Raw genomic sequence first — 20,911 nt, 5'->3', positions numbered from 1 at the left:
TGAAAAAGGTCATCCAGTGGTGGAGGGACCTTAGAGATTGCTACCAAAAAGCTGAAACGTCAACCAGCTAAGGCTCCCAAACACTCGGAAGGGAGAAAGCCCAATCACTGAGGTCCACTGCAGTAAAGAGTATGATGCCTCACACCCATCAAAATAGCCTATATCATCAGGGGTGTGGTGCTAGGTATATTAGAAGTCCTGTGAGACCTTTGACGACCGGACCAGAGACCTCAGAAATGAAGGCCCAAGACAACCAAGAAATACCCAATAAAAGCCAAGGAAGAAATGCATGACATTGTGGACTGTTTGCTGCCAAAAGAGCAGACTAGGAGCAGTGGAGAGATTAAGTATCGCGAAGCACAGTCCTGTAGCAAGCCTGATTCCAAGTTTCCATTTAGAACCCATCCTGTGGGTCCAGTGAATATGCAATCCCCAGTTTCCCTTTTTCACAAATAAACAGAAAGATGAACATATTTCTGGCATCAAGTGGTCCGTTTCATCCCTCAGCAACAGGAACTGATAAAACGAGTTGGTGATTATGGATAGGTAGAGCAGTGGGTGAATATGGTTCTTGGGATGAGTAGGTGAGCATGGTTGGATGGATACATGGATGCATGCCTAAGCAAAAATAGAAGGGCCTTTCTATCTACCTTGTTAAAAGACTTCTGACCAACTCCTCATTGGTTGCTTATCCTGCTCACAAAGACAGATTGGGATTTACGGACTATCTTTTGAATTTTAGCATCATCAGCCCTCAGATCATATCGAGAAAGTTCAATGTTAACGCATCTGCCCTTGAAAGCTCCCACTGTCAAGAAACTGGGAGTCTCAGAAAAGGGTTTGTACGATGCTCCTTCATGTAAAACTACTGAGCATGTTTTATTTCTGCGAGCCAAGCTATGGGGCATTTTCAGTGCGGGTGTCGCTGCTCAACGGGCCGTGTTGGGGTTAAAAGCGGTCTCAGTATACCATGGGCAAGATCACGAGGCAGGCATAAGGAGTGGTATCAAGCAGGCAATACTTCAGGTATTTTATTGCCTTTCCAAGATGCCGTCCGTGAAAGTACTGCTCCTAGGTATTGGCCGTATCACAGACCAGCTTATTGACACAACGGTTCCTATAGATTAGGGGTAACTAACCAGTCCCATTCCAAATGTTTTTGCCTACAACTCTTGTCAGCCCAGGCCAGCAGGGTCACTGCTGAGAGAACATGTAGTAGAGTGTAGGCCAAACCATGGAGGGCGTCAGACTGGGAGGATCACAAGCAGGGGCAGCCAAGCTCTTTACCAAGACAACAGTTCTTTATGGTTTGAACTTGTCAATTGTTTAGTGACTGCAGACGTGATTTTATAAATATAGACGGTATGATGTTTTTGTAAAGCCACCGCTGAACAAAATATGCCGACACTCAGCAATGCTAGTTCTTCTGAAATTGCCATTGAATCCTCTAATTGATACCGCTTCATAATGTCGAACCGATTGCCCTGCCCCCAGCTTGCTCCACAGCCTTAATTGTGTTTAATGTCGGACCCGTATCCGTCATACATGCTCCAGAATTCAGCCAGGTTTCATTTGCATAAACCTGAAGCTTTGTTGCTTAGAGGAGGTCCTTCTGCTTTCTTCCTGAAAACTTTGTTACATGATCACGTGGGGTGGATGATTAAAAGGGGTCCAGTAGCGAGAGCTGAATTTAACCCAAACTGATATTTTTTTTTCCAGATATAGCGCTATGTAGGATAATCTGGACAGCTCTGGAAAAGCTTTTGCAGTGCAATAAACTGACAAGAAGTTTTATCAAAAGCACTGCAAGCCCGTTTACAAAACCCAAATCTTAAACGATACGGTTTTGAGAAGATAACACAGATGAATTAACAAACATGTATTGTTACATGCTGCAGCTTAAAGCGGTCACAAAAAAAGGAAAAAACGCACATAGAATAGACAATAATCCTATAGCGGACACAAACACACAACTAAAAAGGAATATTGTTGGGCATGCCCGCCATTCAAAGATTGCAGCTGTGAAAGCACTGCTTTAGTTGATATGCAATTAGCCAATGGAAGGCTCCCTGCATCACAGAGCAGCCAATTGTGTTTCTAATGCGAGTATCACTATAATCTGCGACCACAGAAACCGCCATGGACAAAAAAGAGCAAGTTCTAATAACAAAAGACACACTGAAATGTAACATTCAACAACTCTCCAGAGCTTCACAAAGACAGCAGATGGTGAACACCTGGAGCCCTCTGGATGATCTGCCAGAGCTCTGGCCTGGCCTAAATGTTCCATGCAATCATTCTTGGAGCAGCTCATATTCATCAAATGTAGAGCAATTAACCGAAAGCTAAATATACTAAGACATTGGTTCACTGTTGCATCACTCCCGCCCTTTGTTTGTAGGATCCATTTCCCATGGTCCGCTCCTCTCAACTTCTTTCCTTCTTGCTCTTTCCTCCAGCAGACCAAGGTCTGGATATCCCTCGCGGAGGTGGGGAGGTGGAGACGCCAGTAAGCTTCTCCTGGGATAAGAACGAGCCCAGGCGCAGCGTACAAGCAAGTGAACATAATTTAGGCATTCTTTGCAACACCTTCCAATAAAGTAGTATAAGGTTTTGCTATAAACAATGTAGCACAGTCACCACAACAAACGTATACAGTCAGAGTTCCTATTTTTCAACCAACGCTATGTAAAAGGATTGGTTGCCTTGTCTGGTTCTTCGTTTATAGGTTTTTATGTAGTGGATTCCTAAAATAAAGAAATTCAGGTCAATTGCACAAATCCGATTTCACTTTGAATACCGGAAGAGGCCAATGACATTTTTGAGGTCGTGGGGTGCACACTCACGTAGGAGGATTGTGTAATCTCGTATTTTCTGAAACTACATTTCCAGGTAGCAGACGATTAGTCATTTCAGAGTTCATTCGTCAGTTTTACTGTGTGTTGCTATTGCTGGAAAGTAGAACTACCTTATTACTAGCTTGGGTACGAAGTGTTTTTTGGACGTTTGGCTAGGACTATCTTTTTTTTTTTTTAACCTAGCCAGAGGAAATGTGCATTCATTTCCCTGAAAGAAAGCAAGTTCACCCGCACTAGGATTTGTGGTTTTCCCCTTTGCCCAGTTTCTGCTGCAAAAACCCACAGGAAAATTGCTATTTTGTTGGGAAAAAAAATCAAATTGAAAAAAATGGTGTGATTTTCTGCGTAGGAAAGCGAAACGTGTTAATTTCCAAAACTGTCAAGTTCTGAGCTTTACAGGACAGGTGGAGTTGCAAAAAATACATTTTCCCCAAAAGGAGATTTGACCCCTTGGAGAGCCCAGATGGCAGATGTTGGGCAAGGGCTTCCATTTTTTTAAAATAGATTTGTACAAGAATTTAACATATCAGTATTACAGAAATGGTGTTGGCTAGAAAAACAGCATTTGTACCCATTCGGAATAGGGGACGATCGTCCCAAACTCTCAACCGGTTTTGGATGAGGCAGATGCCTGGAAGTGTACGGTAGAGGCTCGGGGAGGGCACAGGGGAGTAAGGGGGGTGTTAACAGGGGCTACAGTGCAGGAAGGGTAGTGCATGCTTTGGGTTTAGAATACACTGGGAATCAAACCCCATCTTCGATAATAGCAGCCATATTGAAATTGAGGCCTGACTCTGTGCTGCAGCCAAGACCACAGACCTAGGCCACAAACGTGGGAATAAGTGTGTGCGTGCAGGAATAGGTTGCATCTTGGGCACCGGTGAGAAAGGCCAGAGCTGCAGGAATTCATAGACCTTTCATTGTCTCATGTTGACAGCATTTGTATCCCAGGAGGAATGCACCCTGCAAGGCCACAAGCTACCTGCGAAAAGTGATCCCACGAGAAGGAGGGCACGAGCCTCTGACCTTCCCCCGTCTCAGCCCTATGTAATAGTGCCCAGATGCCCTTGTCCAAAGTCCCCAGCATTCCAAGGTATCAGTCAGTCCCTGACCACCGACCATAAAGCGGTTAGCCCCCCAATCAATCAGAAAAGATGGGAAAGCAGGAATAGGCTGCCTTCACCATAGGTCATGTGATTTGTGCTGTGAGGTGCTGAGAGGGGCAAAACAACAAACCTAAAACAAGGGCGGAGAGCTTTGGTAGGGCGCCAACGTGTCTGGAATCGAGTTGTGGTTTGTGAGTTGCAATGACCTCGAAGTATCCTCTTAGCCTTTGTCTGCAGTGCCAGGTGCACATTAGGTTAGAGATAAAGAATGCATTGTTTTTCTTCACATGATGAGCAATTAATTGTAGCCTCATGCCCGATGATGCCAGAAGAAACCCACGTGGGAGAAGATGGACAGAAAGGGCTGGGACAATGGCCTGGCATCTCTTATGGAGCCGGTAGCCTATGTATAGGGTCGCACCAACCAGCCATTCCGATTTGTACCTTATGTAACTTACGTCACTGAGCTCCTTCCATTCAAACAGACCCTCCCAAGTACAAATGGGTCAATTTCTCTCCTCTGCCTCACTAACTGTGGCGTCCACAGTGCTCTATCCTATTGCCATGGCTCTTCAACATCTACCTGGCCCGTCTGATCTCCACCTTCTCCACTAATTTCCAGTGTTATGCAGACGATGCAAAGCTTCCCTTCAAGCTGCCATCCTCTACCTCCTCCTAGACTGTCTGACTGCTATTCAGGCATGGTGCTCTGCCAATAATCTCTGCCTTGATGCCAGTAAGAGGGAAATCCTTCTCATTGGGATGCCTGCTCCTCATTCCCCTCCCCTCACCCCCCACTATCTGGCCAGCCTCCTTGGATCCCCTCCCCTATGAAACCTTCGGATCATTTTTGAGTCCCCCTCTCTCGTTCTCACCACACATCACTGACCTTGCCAAGAAGTGCAACTCGGCTGCACCTTCTCGGGGGCATTCTACCCTTGCTCACCTTGCCCCAGAAGCTCAATGTCTCCAAAGCCCTGGTTCTCTCTAAGCTGGACTACTGCAACAGCCTCTTCCTCAATCTGCCTTTTTCCTCCCTTCAACTAATCCAGAACACGACTGCAAGACTTGTCCTTGATCTCAAGCCCACGGACTGCATCTCTCCAGCCCTAAAATCTCTTCACTGGCTCCCGGTGACCGCAAGGATCAAATCCAAGACCCTTTGCATCATCCACAAGGCCGTCTGGTCCCTGGGACCTCTCTACATCCAGCTTTCCCTCCCAAAATACCTCCCTGCCAGAGTTCTTCGGTCCTCTTGCTCCAACTCTCTGCAGGTCAAACGTTTCTCCAAACAGAGTGTGAGATAGATCCCTTTCCTTAGCTGGTTCCTCCCTCTGGAACGGCCTCCCTGCCCCCCTTAGACTTGAGCCGGATCTTCATACATACTGGAATCGTCTCAAGACTTTGCTTTTCTCCTCTTCCTTCCCTCTCGCCCTCCCGTGCCAACTCTCTCTCTGCCACTGCGACCTGTTCCCTTCAGAGTCACACAGGGGCCAGACCATCCCCCTACCAGTCCTTCCAGCATCCTTTGCCAGCACTTGCCTGCAGGCTCCCTTCCCCAGACTAGCCCCAACCTGGTCCACCCTAACCTGGCCCTCCCTGTCCACTGCATTCTTCCTCCCTTCCCCAGTCATCCCCCTCTGGCACTTGTCTTGGCCCCAAAGAAAAGATTGATAATCACCATGCACACCTAGTCCTCATTTATATTTTTTGCATATAGGAGAATAGTTCTGAGTAATTAGTTGGACAGTCGAGTACAATTTGAGGTGCAGGGGAGAGGTGCTCAGCCTTGGTATCTAGGCTGGGAAAAATACATTGAAAAAATGGTTTCCCGATTAAGGAAACCCGCGTCCCCTGCACACTATCAACAAGGGCCGTAGCCCGTATAGAGTTTTTAAGGGTACAACTAGTAACCTTATTGTTTTTTTACAGGGTTTGGTTCTTAAGTTTAGTAAGTTTCTGTGCTTTGCTATGACTGCAAAATATTCTGAAGTGTCTCAATTAATACTTGACAATTCATCTGTTTATCAGAAAAACAGTAATTTATTCAGATTTTTAAGAAAAAACATTCAAAGTATAATCTGGCCCAACGCGTTTCGAGTATCAATTTTCACTCTTCATCAGGGGCAATCTGTTCTGTATTCTTTACATTAAGTATAAACACTGAAGAAAAGATAAATTAATCTAATATTCATATTAATATTCACATGTACATTTAAGGCAGAAAACAGGGTTCTTCAATAACCAGTTAGAAGCACATATATATGTTTCTATGTACATCATTACTTCATTCTTTGAATTCAGGATCAGTTACATTGCTCAAAAGAAAAATATATTAAGAGATTAGCTAATGCTCGGAGCCTATTAAGATAAAGGACAAACCGATCTTATCCTGAACATGCCATTACTTCCTAATAATAGCAACAATTTGGATGGTGGCTTGAATACTAAAATAGTTCTGATCTACTGGGCTAAGTAGTGATATACTAAAGGCACTTACTTAAAAAAGTAGAAAAAGTATCCATAGGTTGTAATAGAGTTTATAGATTATGTGATAAATATTGAAGTAAGGGTGATATAATAGGATTTATTAGTGCAGGAGATAATAGTGAATGGAATAGATCTTACTTGTAAAAGAAATGTAGGACTCCACAGGCAGTCATCCAAGGCTTCTCTGTTGATAGGATGTCCCAATCTGGTAATTTAAGAAAAAGAGAAAGCAAGGTGTATTAAGAAAAAGGGTGAACATTGGCTGTGAGGCTCAATGTGGTTGCTGAGTAGCCATACTTACAAGTTGAGATGAAGAAAAGCAGAAAAGCAGGTTTCCCAGATGTAGTTGTTACCCGAGACTCTCCATCCGCTTCCGAGTGAAAAATCGGAGTGGATCAAGTATTTGTAGTCACGGGTGACGTCACCTGCGCATGCGCGTGATGACGTCACACCGCGGCCATTTTGTTCGTTTACCTGTATGTGCGTGTGTCTAAATGATGAGAAAAAGGTGTCTCAACCTTTATAGGAGATACGCCTAAAATTCTATCCGGGTAGTGAATGCCAATATGTATTAGCTATACATCTAAACATCTACTGCATGGTAATGTGGAAATCATTATGAACTGGTGGTAGTGAATATAGTCTGATATGGAAATGTGAGCTAATCGAGAAGCTGTAGTCTTGGAAGTAGTCCATCCCTTACCAAGAGGTGGTGAACTTCAAAAACCTTTAGCAGAAAGAGAACTCTATTGGAACCAAATGTTAGATGCTATGTTCCCTCTGGGGCTAAATGAGGATTACTACTTAGGTCCATTTCTGTAAACATGTAGGCATGTCTGCAAACATAGATATGGCATCTCTTCTTTAGTGTCCACCTTATGTTTTAATTTGAATTAGAATTAGACTAAAGTATACCTCATTTAACTAAACAGGATTAAAATCCTATATTCACTTTGGTTAGAGATCCAGAAGAGATGCACAAGAAATTACAATCTCATGACTAGACAATAAGAATGTACACCCCCTAGTGGGTCAGATGAAAAGTTACTTAAATCTACTGTATGTACAGACAATGTTATTGTTTTTATGCTATTGTTTTAATGCAAGGCAGCCTCTTTTGATTTTTCTATGACAAACAGCCTTATGTCATGATTATTGTGTTTTCAATTTAAATTGCCCTTTTTTCTTTTATATCTATTTTTAGCTTCTCCATTTATTCATATTTATTCTTTTATCTTCTCCTAGTCGGGGCTAGGACACACACATCTTCTCGATGAACTCACATTTCCATATCAGACTATATTCACTACAACCAGTTCATAATGATTTCCACATTACCATGCATTAGATGTATAGCTAATACATATTGGCATTAACTACCCGGATAGAATTTTAGGCGTATCTCCTATAAAGGTTGAGACACCTTTTTCTCATCATTTAGACACACACATACAGGTAAACAAACAAAATGGCCGCAGTATGACGTCATCACGCGCATGCGCGGGTGACGTCACCCGCGACTATAAATACTCGATCCACTCCGATTTTTCACTCGGAAGCGGATGGAGAGTCTCAGGTAACAACTACATCTGGGAAACCTGCTTTTCTGCTTTTCTTCATCTCAACTTGTAAGTATGGCTACTCAGCAACCACATTGAGCCTCACAGCCAATGTTCACCCTTTTTCTTAATACACCTTGCTTTCTCTTTTTCTTAAATTACCAGATTGGGACATCCTATCCACAGAGAAGCCTTAGATGACTGCCTGTAGAGTCCTACATTTCTTTTACAAGTAAGATCTATTCCATTCACTATTATCTCCTGCACTAATAAATCCTATTATATCACCCTTACTTCAATATTTATCACATAATCTATAAACTCTATTACAACCTATGGATACTTTTTCTACTTTTTTAAGTAAGTGCCTTTAGTATATCAGCACTTAGCCCAGTAGATCAGAACTATTTTTATACAACCTTTCAGGTTAGTATTCAAGCCACCATCCAAATTGTTGCTATTATTAGGAAGTAATGGCATGTTCAGGATAAGATTGGTTTGTCCTTTATCTTAATAGGCTCCCAGCATTAGCTAATCTCTTAATATATTTTTCTTTTGAGCAATGTAACTGATCCTGAATTCAAAGAATGAAGTAATGATGTACATAGAAACATATATATGTGCTTCTAACTGGTTATTGAAGAACCCTGTTTTCTGCCTTAAATATACATATGAATATTAATATGAATATTAGATTATTAATTTAATTTATTTTTTCTTCAGTGTTTATATTTAATGTAAAGTATACAGAACAGATTGCCCCTGATGAAGAGTGAAAATTGATACTCGAAACGCGTTGGGCCAAATTATACTTTGAATGTTTTTTGTTAAAAATCTGAATAAATTACTGTTTTTCTGATAAACAGATGAATTGTCAAGTATTAATTGAGACACTTCAGAATATTTTGCAGTCATAGCAAAGCACAGAAACTTACTAAACTTAAGAACCAAACCCTGTAAAAAACAATAAGGTTACTAGTTGTATCCTTAAAAACTCTATACGGGCCACAGCCCTTGTTGATAGTGTGCAGGGGACGCGGGTTTCCTTAATCAGGAAATCACTTGTCTTGGCCCCCCAGAACTTGCCCACCCCCCTCCTTTGGGTACCTCACTCCTGCACCCCTCCCTCATCCCCCTCATCCCCCTCCCCCTGCACTTACCACCTTGTCTTGCACAGTAGGATTGTCACAAGGCCAATATAACAGTTTTCTGTTCGACTTCTTTCCCATGTACCCTCCCCCGCCCCCACATCTTATGGTGCATGGAAGCATTTGTGTATAGGCACCATACAAATGTCCAATAAATAAAATCAATGACGCAGTGTGCCTTTGTGTTGCTTGTACTGACTTTGCCAGAATGTCACATGTCAGCAGAGTGCATTGCTAGCGCATCTCTATTTTTGTGAAAATAAACCTTGCTCTGCTTGCAAGAGGTGTGCTGGACCTTTTTCCGTAGTGGGTTGCATTTTTCTTGTGGGAGCGTTGAGGGGTTTCTCTACATACCTTAATACAACCATTTGCATATACATAACGCAATCATTTATTCCAGACTAGTCAGAGTGAAATAAATTCAGCTCACAAATATGAAGAGAATGATTTGTATATCAAAGAAACAAAAACACACAAGGGACAATAAAGGGAGGCAGGGCAGAAACACAACAAGGTCACGGGGCAGACATTCAAATGGATTCTGGTGTTAAAGTACAATTTATTTGTACTCCTCCTTTCTATGGTGACATATGGGATCTGCCCCTTCAGGATACAACTATTGGAAGCGCTTCGGGCACTCCCAAAAGCAAGCAAGGTGTTATGCACCCTATAGTTTTTGTTCTCACTGCAGATCTGGTTTTAGAATAGGTTTAGGAGGACATCAATGGGACCTTTTGTGCAGAATTGGGACTAATGAAATTACACCATGCACTATTGGGAATTAAATCCACAAGAATAACAAAACAAAACAAAAAATATATAAATAGCAAAAACTCCAGTTTCTAAAACCAGCTACTACTGCACAGACAAGGAAGAATGCTTTGTCAGAGAACAAGTGGATTTCAAAGTTTGCCCTGTTGTTGAGGTACACTTTATTCACTCGAGGGTGGCCTCTGCAGTGTGTTCACTGCCAAAAAGGTGTATAACTGGATTATCGCTTATCATAGAGTAAGCAAGAGATAGAGCCAGCAACAAGCAGAGCAGATCACAGTTAAAAGCCGGTCCAGTCTGAGGGCTCTGCGATGTAGACTTTTATTGTTATACAGCCTGCAGTCAACACTTTCATAGGAGGAAAAAAAAATCAATGCATCTTATCTAAGGAGGGAATAAACGGCTGTAAAACGTCCACGCTCTTATCTTGCAGGGCCTGCACTAGCACGGCTATCTTGACCCAGCAAGCCTATCTACTTCTATTAAAAAAAAAAAAAACAAATGCTAATGGATTCTTGATCTGAGCCGGATTCGTTCAGATTTATTTATTTTTTTAATCCTATTTATTTCCTACCAAGTGTTTTTACGAGAACCCAAAAGATCACCCGAGGTTGCCATTCTGTAGAAGGTAATGTTATATTTATAGCAGGGATATCGCCATTGTGTGCAAAGGAATTCCAAAGAGATTTAGGTCAAGCTTTTTTTTTTTGTTGAGTGAATCACCCATTATGGTGTGGAAAAATATATCATAGTTTATGGTGCCGCAGAAGCTGCAGGTTACGGAATGGCAGGGTTTGAAATTGCCCTCCTGCATAGCGAAGAGTCAGGAATAAAACTCGGACACAAGTTAGCCATGTTTCTTGTTAAAGACTTTTATTGAAAACGAAAAGGGTCGGGGAAAGGCCTTCCTCACTCTGCTCCGAGAGGAATTTCCCCAACTAAAACCAAAAACTAAGGATCTGTGTGTCAGGATGTCAAATTCAAAACAGTCCTTGTGTCCAAAGGTTCTATTCTGACGCTTACACTATAAACTAAACTAGAAGGTGAAAAGGGAAATCTATTTAACCTTAGGTGATTTGCAATAATTTGTAAAGGAAGAATGAACGGCTCCAACACAAAAGTGCTCCAAGGAAGAAAAGCCTTGGCTGCAGAAGGTGGCTCCCTTCCAATGGATTCCTCTTCAATACAAATGATGTCTAATAGTTCTTTGTGTCTTTCCTGGCCCACAGTAGTACTGTTATTTACAAAGCTGCTTAAACTTGTAGTTCCACTTATTTTAAAAAATGTCTTTTGTCTGGTAAACTATATTTCTTCTTATGATTTCTTGTAGACTCCCATGCCAGGAATGCTTGCATTCACACACAATTGTAACTGCCTGGTTTACTCTCCTGCCAGGACATATTTACACGTTGTTCCTTTTTTACTTCAACAGTTGTGCATACCCCTTTTGGTATAGTATATCTCCTTGATAGAACATTTTATTTGAGTTTCCCACATATTTTTATTCCATACAATATCCTGCTAGGGGTCTTATTCGCAATATACGTTCTTGTTTCTCATTCAGCTTTACTTCCTCTCCTTCTTTTAATTTTTTTATTTATTTATTTGCATTTTTAAAGCGCTCACATAGCCCAGGGGCATCGAGGCGCTGTTACTGGAATATGTCTTACTTATTTATAACGCGCTTAAAACCCAGAGGTTTAGAAGCACAGACCCAGGAATCAAACCTGTGTTGCTTTGTGTCGTCTTGTTACCAAGGTGAGCATGTTGCTGCTGAGCTATCCTATCCTCCCGGGATAGCCTCCTTCTGTGGATTTAATTACTACAGTTTGTATTTGGCGCAGTTGCCCAAACGCACCACCGTCCCAACTGTGCTTGGGTTGACTCAATGGCTCTTGTGGCATTTTCAGCCCAGTTCACGCTCAAGCGGCAAATGTGTATCACCTGCTTTTCTCACTGTACTGCTCGCGCTTCGCTTCAGTTACATGTCTCCCACGGCTTCGCCCCAGCAAGTCTGTCTTGATCCAGGTCCCAGTAGGTAAAACGCTGCTTTCTGCGGATGCCGAAAGCTCTAAAGTCTTCCACTGGCTCCTGGCATGTCTGAGGCGCGACCTGTCCTTGCAGCATTCTCTCTTGCTGGCGAGCCGCTCAGCCACTCTGGTTCGTTCTTCCAAGCTTCATAAGATCGCGGATGGGTGAGACTCCTTCTTCCAAAGAGCAGCAGCCGACGCCATGACTTGGTCTCAAGTCTTTAAATCTCCTGCATACAAGTGTATTTTGAAAACCACTATAACGCTCCTAGAGCTTGTGGCTCTTTTTGTTCTGTATTGCTCTTTCCCTCTTCCTCATCCCAGTATTTAAGTGATTGTTGGAAAAGGAGTCCATTGATGTCAGGTGATGTAGATTACTTGGAAAATCACTTTCAACAGTTCTGAATGATAAATCAGTTTTATATGTTGAATGATTAGAACTGGAAAAGATCGTCTTGGAGCTTCCATATTTTAGACCAGGTATGGAGGTTTGGTTTAGAGAGTCTTGGGAAAGGGTTTCTCAATTTTCCCTAAAAGGGGTTGTAGATGTACGGCACTAGGCAATGAGGGTAGTGGGTATAAAAGGGGCCATCTTCACGGGCAAATGGGGGATACCATGTCTCATCCAATGAAGCCATGACATCTCCCCGGAGGCTGTTTCCTCCCATGTGATATTCCCTCATATAGCCGCTCCCAATGTAAGGCTCAGGTAGCGGCTGCCGTCACCTGGCCACATGGGAGGTGGTTACCGCCGGGAGATCAGTGATGACTCCACTGGATTCACCACAATAGGTCTTAGAGGAGCCTGGTTAGCTTGACACCAACAGCTACCAGGAGCTACTTTTGGATCCCCAAGCCAAATGGTGAAACACAAATATACCCATCTAGACACAAATGCCGTGTGTCTGGGAATTTGCATTAAAAAAGTAGATTAGTGCACCTCTAGAAGACATTTAAATAATGAATGGGCAGTTGTACTGTACACAGTTATAATAATCTCATTTGGTAGTTACATTTGTTGCACACAATGTATTCGTGCCTCATTCTGCAGCAGGGATAAGGAAAGGTAGAAAGGTCCCATCACAGAAAAAGAGGCGTCAGCGATGATGGAAAATGTAGCAGTAAAGAGAGAGTAACAGATGCAGTTGGAGAGTTATGATGTAGAAGCAAAGATAGGTAAACCCTAAATGAGAGGTAGCAGCAAGAATGACAAACTGATCAAAAAGAAATGTAAAGCATAAAAGGGAAAGCAATTTGAGAGAATGTCAAAAGTGAAGACCTGTAAAGCAACATGGCCAAAGACTCGGGATTCAACATATTGTGAGCAATAGTGTACAAGACGGATCAATTTAAGAGGGCTTCAGGACATGCATTTTGTGGTGCATGACACAGTTGGGAAGAAACAAGTACCATCTTCTTTTAGGCACTCATTCGGGAGACTGGACTTTAATAGCACCTGGGTCTCGATGAGCAACTCTTGGTCCGAGGAAAAACCTGACACCAAGTGAGGTCATTTGGGGTCACTAGGAGTCGTAACTGCAACCCCTGAGGTCTCCCTTGCTACCCCCTTTTCTTTTTCTTTTTTTTAATTGAAGCTCCTGGGCTGTGGCCAACACCAAGTGGCTCTTTGTTTCTGGAGTGGCTGGCTTTCTTGTCCAGGCCTCTTAAAAAAAAACAGGGGGTTCCACAAGTGTAATACTTTGAGCAGTGACCCTAAAAAAGAAAGAGTAGGAATAACAAAAAAATGTTGCCTTTCTGGAATTCTATATAATAACTGCTAGACTCATTAAAGGTTAATTTCCGGCACACTTCAGAGGGTGCGTCACTGATTTAGTGTGTTCTTAAACACCTCAAATTCACAATGCAGACAAAAACTTCCAAAAAACATTTAGAGTAGAATACGCATCCATTTTGGACTATGTATTTTGCTTTTTGCAAGTCGCAGCTATAGCGTGCTTTTTTATGCCGCTGTCTCTATTACGATCTTCACAAGACATTGTATCTCGGGGTCCTCGGTCACTTGACAAAATCCCTGTGCCTAAAAGCTGGTTTACAGTGTAGAAATGTTTGACCATAGCACATAAAAATGACCCTTGATTTCATTGTGCCACAATTAAGGCTTTGTTGTAATGTGTTTATCTTTCCTATCTCCATGGTATGCTGTTCATGTTTGTTTGTATGTATGAGGTAACAAGTGCCCAGAGTACGGGATGCCATGGGAGTGCTTCACTTTCCCTGTGCTACTCTCCATTCTTTAATTATGAACTCTCCCAATGGTGTGTATTTTGCCAACCTCTGAAGCCTGAAAAGTAGATCCACGCAGGCTAGCACGTGGCCAACTTTGCACCAGACCTGCAGATGAACTGGCCTGCTGTTAAAGCTCAGTTGCCAGTTTAATGGTACCCACTACAGAGTGTAATTTGCTTTCTGACTTTGAGAACCTTCAGACATGCAATTGCTCATTTTACTATAGCCGGTAAGATAGTTCAGTGGGTTGAGCGCTTTCTGCTGCGATGTGTGTGTGAGCTGCAGGTTGCAGGTGAGAATCCTGGCAAAGCAAACTCAGTCTTTCACCCCTTGGAGGTTGATGAGTACCAACACAGGTTGGGTGATATTGCATGTAGGGTTTGCAAAGGTAGCGGGCGCCCCTCTCTCGATAGAACAAGGCTTGATAACCTGTTCAGTGGTTATTAACCACTTGAGAGTTCGCAGCCACCGCTTTTTCTCAGTGTGCCTTTCACAGATGGGAAATATCCATTTGCATATCAGTCTTTGTCCTGCCCAGGGGCAGTCCAGCACCGAAATGCAATGGCAAATCCAACCTGAACGAGAGTACCACCAGCAACCCCATGCACGTGTTTCACCCTTGTTGGGGATCATCAGTGAGGTGAAGCATGTGATATTGCATGTATATTTGTTTTATATAAAGTGCTTAAGCGTAAGTGCTATAGAATACATTATTTTATTTATTTTTTACATTTGTATAGCGCACAAACAGCCCATAGGCATCGAGGCGCTGTTACTTGTGGGTTCTTAGTTACAGGGTACATACAGCTGGGAAATGCATTTAGATGTTGTTCATTGAAACATCAGGATACATTGTCAATCTATAAATACATTTGGTCAAGCTATGCAGGTGTTTATGGGCTGCATCTGACGAAGAGCGTAGTTTTAATGGCTTTGCAGAATGACATGAGAGATACCTCTCCTCGAAGGGTAGGAAGTAGGGCATTCCAGTGTGAAGGTGCGAGGTAGGGGAAGCTAGCGCCCCCTGCTCTGGCTCTCTTCACCATGGGCACACAAAAGCATGTTGGCGTAGGGAGTCTAGTTGGCCTTGTGGAGGTGGAGGGGTGGATCCTTTGTGATAGGTATTCGGGTGCGGAGAGGTGGATGCACTTGTGGGTCAAAGTTTTGAAAATGATCCTCTCTTTTATTGGGAGCCAGTGGGCTGATTTTCTGGCAGCCGTAATGTGTTCTCTTTTGGAGATGCCTTGAGCTGTGCGTAGCGCATTGTTCTGGGTGATTTGTAGTCTTTCCAGGTTTTTTGTGGATGTCCCTAAGAAGAGTGCATTGCAATCGTCTAGCACGGAGCCAGTAATGGCTCCAGTTATGTTGGTGCAGTTCTCTTTGGAGAGAAAAGGCCTAGCTGCGTTAATTAGTTTGGCATGATAGGCTGCAGTGGAGGCAATTGCATTGACTTGTCTATTCATGGACAGGTTTGAATCCCGATAGACTGCGAGTGTTTTGACTGAGTCAGAGACTGGGATTTTGAGCCAGTCAATGGTGAAGTGGCTGAACCGTGGGTCGAGGTTTTCTAGAGTGTCAGAGGAGCCTACCGGAAGGAGTTCTGTCTTGTCAGAATTGAGGCATAGTCCGTTGGCTGCCATCCATACCTGGATGGTGTTGTAAATGTTGTTAAGAGTAGTGGAGTCTGTGTCATAGTTTCCAGTAAGGGTAAGGAGGATCTGGGTATCATCAGCATAGTTGGTGTAGGAGATGCCCAGTGCGTCAAGGATGAGGAAAAGCGGGCGAGTTAATATGTTGTAGAGAGTGGGCGAGAGGCAGGATCCTTGAGGTACTCCGCATAGCATGATGGAGGGTGAGGCGGAGGCCAGGTCAGAAAATACTTGCATGGTCCTGCCTTGCAGAAAGGAGGTGATCCAGGCAGTGGCATTAGGTGAGAATTTAGCCGTGACGGAGAGGTGATGGCATAGGACGTTGTGGTCGACGAGGTCAAATGCCGCGGAGAGGTCAAGCAGTACGAGTAGGGCAGGTTTACCTAGGTCCCTGGCATCGTCCATCTGGTTTTTTAGGTCTAGATGGGCAGTTTCAGTCCTGTGCCTTGGGCGAAAACCAGATTGGCGTAGTCCTAGGAGCTTGTTTTCTACGATGAAGTGTTGAACCTGCAGATAAGCTGCTTTGTCCAGTATCTGGAGTAAGACTGGGACGGTGGTGATGGGCCTGTAGTTGTTGGGAGAGTTAGGGTCAAGCGTAGGTTTTCTTAGGAGAGGCCGGAACCAGGCTTCCTTGAGGCAGGAAGGGACTTTCCCTGTGGCAAAAGAGGCGTTGACAAAGGCTGTCAGGAATGGTGCGAGGGTGTCGGCGCAGTCCTTAATAATTGAGGCAGGGCAGGAGTCACCCTTACAGTTAGATGGCTTTATGGTTATGGTTACAGTTGGGACGGTGGGGCGTTCTCATGAGGTTGACCATGTCATGCTCCTGTATGGCCTTAAATGAGCATAGAACGGAGGAGTGTGTGGGTGGGAGGGGGGTTAGGGTGGAGGTAGGAGTATTAGGAAGCGGATTGTATTTTTGTTTGGAGGGAGCTTAATTTGTTACGCATGGCTGTTTGAATTTCATCACACCACGCTTTATCTTTGGTGAATTTCTGAGGGGCAGGCATCAGGGTCTCTAACTCTCTGAAGATAGAAAAGATTTCTTTTCTGTTGGATTTGACTTCAGAGATTCTGGACTCAAAAGATTTGGCTTTGGCGTTTACGATTGCCTTGTATTCTTTTGAGTGGGCGTTGAAGTCGAGTTTGTCTTTGTCAGAACGGGAGGTTTGCCACCGTGCAAGGGTGGCCCGTTTTGCCGTACGGAGTGTGAAGAGGTCAGGGGTGAACCAGGCATTGGAGTGGCTGGAGGGTTTAGATTTGCGAGGTTTAAGCGGGGCTATGGAGTTGACTGCCGATTTGATTGCGACATCGTAGGATAGGGCGAGAGTCTCTGGGTCAGTGGAGAACGGTGGTCTGAAGGCTGGGCACTGGAGGAAAGGTAGTAGCCTTTCTTTAGTAATTTGGCGGGAGCTTCTTGTGAGAGCTGGCAGAAGAGGCTGAGGAGGGGGGGTAGAGGAGTTGGGGGTCAGGATGCTGAATGAGATCATGTGGTAATCAGACCATGGTGTGGGGGTTTTGCCCGTGTTGCGGAGTGGGCAGTTGTGCTGGGCGACCCAATCCAGGGTTCTGCCTTAGGTGTGAGTAGGGTCAGTGATAGTGTTCCTGAAACCTAGGGTCTCAAGGGCTGAGTTGAGCGACTTAGCTGCTAGCTTGGACATCTGCTTGCATTGACAGTAATTTGGTAACATGGGCCTATACACACTGATATTAATGATACATATGGTGATCCATTCTTGTATGAAATGTATATCACATTACAGTGATATTGTAACCATATTTTCCCTAATGTGCTTAGGAACAATGCTATGTGATGCCCCTTCCTGTTTTGTCAAGGGGTCAAAGGTTGTGTTCCATTGCATCCCGTGATGTCACTTCGGGGTGGGGACAAATGACATCCTTCCTGTGATATCAGAGGTCAAGGGTCACGTGATGTCACTTCCGCTGCCCCTGGCATTTTGGTGAAACGACATCCCTGCTGACACCCAGGAGCTACTTTGCATGGATTCGGGTGTGGAGTGGCAATGCTCCTGGCTACAATGAAATGCATTACTGCTGCAGACACGAGGCACCCGATCCACAGCAGACTTCGCTGCTGGGAAGGTCTTAAACTTGAACGGATTTCCTGTAGGTTTCATTCCAAAAATGACACCACATTACTCATAATTTACCATAATCCGGTAGTCCTAAAGAATTAAATGGATGCCTCTGTACCTCACAAAGAAGCATGCATTTTTTGAATTGCTCTGGAATCCTCCATTCTCATGAAAGTTTCATCAACCACATTGCGGGAAAGTTTGGTAGCGGCTGTTTTACAAAGTTGGGAACAAGAGACGACACAAGGACATAGCCCACCTACCAGGCCACAACTTGCATGCTTAATTACCGGGTCTGAACCCAAAACGGGACCCCATTTGCTTGATGCTTTGGTCCTGCTTACTAAATCCCAATTAAAAGAATTAATAACCGTTAGAGCCTGCACAAACAGGCTCTACTGTGTCGCAGGCGACTGCCATCCAAGTTAATAGCCCTGAAAAGGCCTCCAACAATCACAGCGGGAACGTTGAAAGATCCTAGGCAGATAACGCGGGAGGAAGAGGAGCATCCAGCTGGCAATAGGAGGGTAGTGTCTGGGGCATCAGCGAGACCAAGTATGGGAGCGAGTACAAACGTAGGGCCACCTGTGCGCCCCACCTATGGAGGGATTGACTAGTGGCAACAATGGTGCTTAGCTTGGCAGATGCAGCGCCCACGAAAGGACACGCAGAGACTGCCAAGCAAAAATGGGTAAGGATACGGCGGTCATCTTGACAGCTTGGAAATCCCTTGGACAGTGAATAAGGTGGGCAGTGTGAGGGCCAGGATCACGCATGCCAGCAGGGCATAGCCATGCACAGCCTGATAGTGACTGTTGCGAAGTGACTACGCAAATGTGCGCATGCGTGAGCGAGATAGAGGCTCGCGCATGTGCGGTTAGAATAAAGACGGTGCCACGGCAGTTGGCGCCGGGGACCTGAGCAAGCAACACGTCTCCGGCGTGGTTCCTGGTACGCGTGTGGCGTATGAATGCGGGTGGGGGCCCAGGTCAGCCCCCACCAACACAACATTGGCGACGAAGACGGCTCTGGAGCAGTTCTCCGCTCTGACAGTGTTGAGGAAGGAAAACGCTGCTCCGTGTCGGCACGAACCTACGCACATGGCCGGCGGCCATTTTGAATCACACACGGGTTTACAGTGGTTGCGGCCCGTGAGGGTGCTCGTGTGCCATCTGTAATCCCGAGAGCTTTTAAGCTAATTTTTAGACACTCCCATGGCCCTGGCTGTCGCAGGGCTGTGGCACAAAGGAAAGGAGGAGGAGAACACTGATGAGAGAGCAGAACTTCAAGGCACAGGTGGATCCATTGGACCAGGTTCCACATTTCTGCACCTGAATAATAGACAACTTCGGTGCCAGAAAGGCTACCAACCTCCTGTGAGTGCCCAACACTGCCATGGGTGAGGAAGGAGAACAAGAGGGTTCCCTTGCCTCAGTCCCAAGCAGGATTCTCAGTACCCTAGCCCCCATGCCCGAATTTGATACCACGGGCCCTCCATCTAAACTAGGGCTGAAGTGGCTCCTATGGGTAAAAAAATTAAGTGACCATAACAATTGATACGCTTGGAATGCAGGCTTCTACTGGCGATTAGAATCCACATGTCAAGCTTTCTGGTGTCTCAAATGCAGGACATCTGATCTAATTCAGCTACAATGCTACTTTTGGGCAGGACACAGCGAGTGGAAGAAGCCGCCATATCAATGGGCGTGGAGCAAAATCGAGAGCTTTTAATGTGGGCAGAAGCTAACTACCACCCTGTATGGCTTGCCAATTGTGGCATAGCCATTAGCACCCCTGGAGTACATCCAGTGTGCTAGGTGTAGCCCTTGATAATCCAGACAAGTGCAGTAAATTGTGTAGGTAGGCACTAGATGCCTCAAAGCGCTATGGTGGCACATGAAGCGCCATGAACGGGAAGGGGTATCCTGTGAATGCATCAGAGTACCCTGCAGCAACTGTATAGGAATCACTTTACATAATCCTGGGGGGACACAGGTGCAGGAGATGGCAGGAGCTAGTTACACCACCACAGAAGTGGCATCCTCAAATCTTGTATTAAGGGAAGAGTGATCCTGGGCGTATAACACTGTAAGAGAAACTTGCCAACCTGCAAATATTTGGCAAACCTTAAGGCACTTCCTACAAAGAAACGTGGCTAGCATCAGCACCATCCGAAATACCAGGGTGGTAGACAGCAAGAAGGACCACCGATTGCGAGCAGTTTCCATAACCCATGAGGGGGGGCTCCGTTTATTTCACGTGAACCAAACCAACGAGAATAACTGGAAGCCGATTGAAACATTCACCCCACCAACCTGAAAAACAGGTGCTGTGAACCCTAACTGCAAGTGTGCATATCACATACCCACAAAAGGAACTTCAGTTCATGTCACCAACCCTAGAATTCTGCCACCGTATCCATAGAAAAAGAAATGGCAAATTATCATCAGTCCTGACTTTTCCATATGCTAAAGACAGCCGTGGCATGCCAAAAAAACAATACGAAGAAAGACACAGAAACTTATTGGGGACTCGCATATAAAAACAAGAAATTCATTGACTATCTGGTGTCCCTGGGGTACCTCTGGAGGTCATGCATGCTGCGTGTGCCTCCTGAGGTCATGCATGCTAAGTGTCCCTGTGGTGCCTCCTCGGGTCATGCATGCTGCGTGTCCCTGGGGTGCCCCCTGAGGTCAGGCATTTTGCGTCTCCCTGGGGTGCACCCTGGTGACATGCATGCTGCATGTCCCTGGGGTGCCTCCTCAGGCCAGGCATGCTGTGTGTGCCTCCTGAGGTCATGCATGCTGCGTGTCCCTAGGGTGCCTCCTGAGGTCATGCATGCTGCGCGTCCCTGGGGGGCCTCCTGACGTCATGCAAGCTGCGTGTCCCTAGGGTGCCTCCTGAGGTCATGCCTGCTGCGCGTCCCTGGGGTGCCTCCTGAGGTCATGGATGCTGCCCGT

General features: G+C 44.9%; 1 protein-coding gene across 4 annotated transcripts in view; it reads right to left on the bottom strand.

The window, feature by feature from the left end:
- Positions 1 to 20,911, bottom strand: part of STEAP3 (STEAP3 metalloreductase) — a 176,443-nt gene that overhangs the window by 80,160 nt on the left and 75,372 nt on the right. Inside the window, exon 2 of one of the 4 annotated variants that reach the window (XM_069616606.1) lies at positions 6,593 to 6,659. The exons of the other annotated variants lie outside the window; for them this stretch is intronic. The gene's annotated coding sequence lies outside the window, so the exon portion shown is untranslated. The remainder of the gene's footprint in view (positions 1 to 6,592; positions 6,660 to 20,911) is intronic. 4 annotated transcript variants of the gene reach the window in all.

This window comes from Ambystoma mexicanum, chromosome 9 (assembly GCF_040938575.1).
Source record: "Ambystoma mexicanum isolate Mex_15411 chromosome 9, UKY_AmexF1_1, whole genome shotgun sequence".
Classification (NCBI taxonomy): Eukaryota; Metazoa; Chordata; class Amphibia; order Caudata; family Ambystomatidae; genus Ambystoma; species Ambystoma mexicanum.
This window is presented reverse-complemented; position numbering and strand designations above follow the sequence as displayed.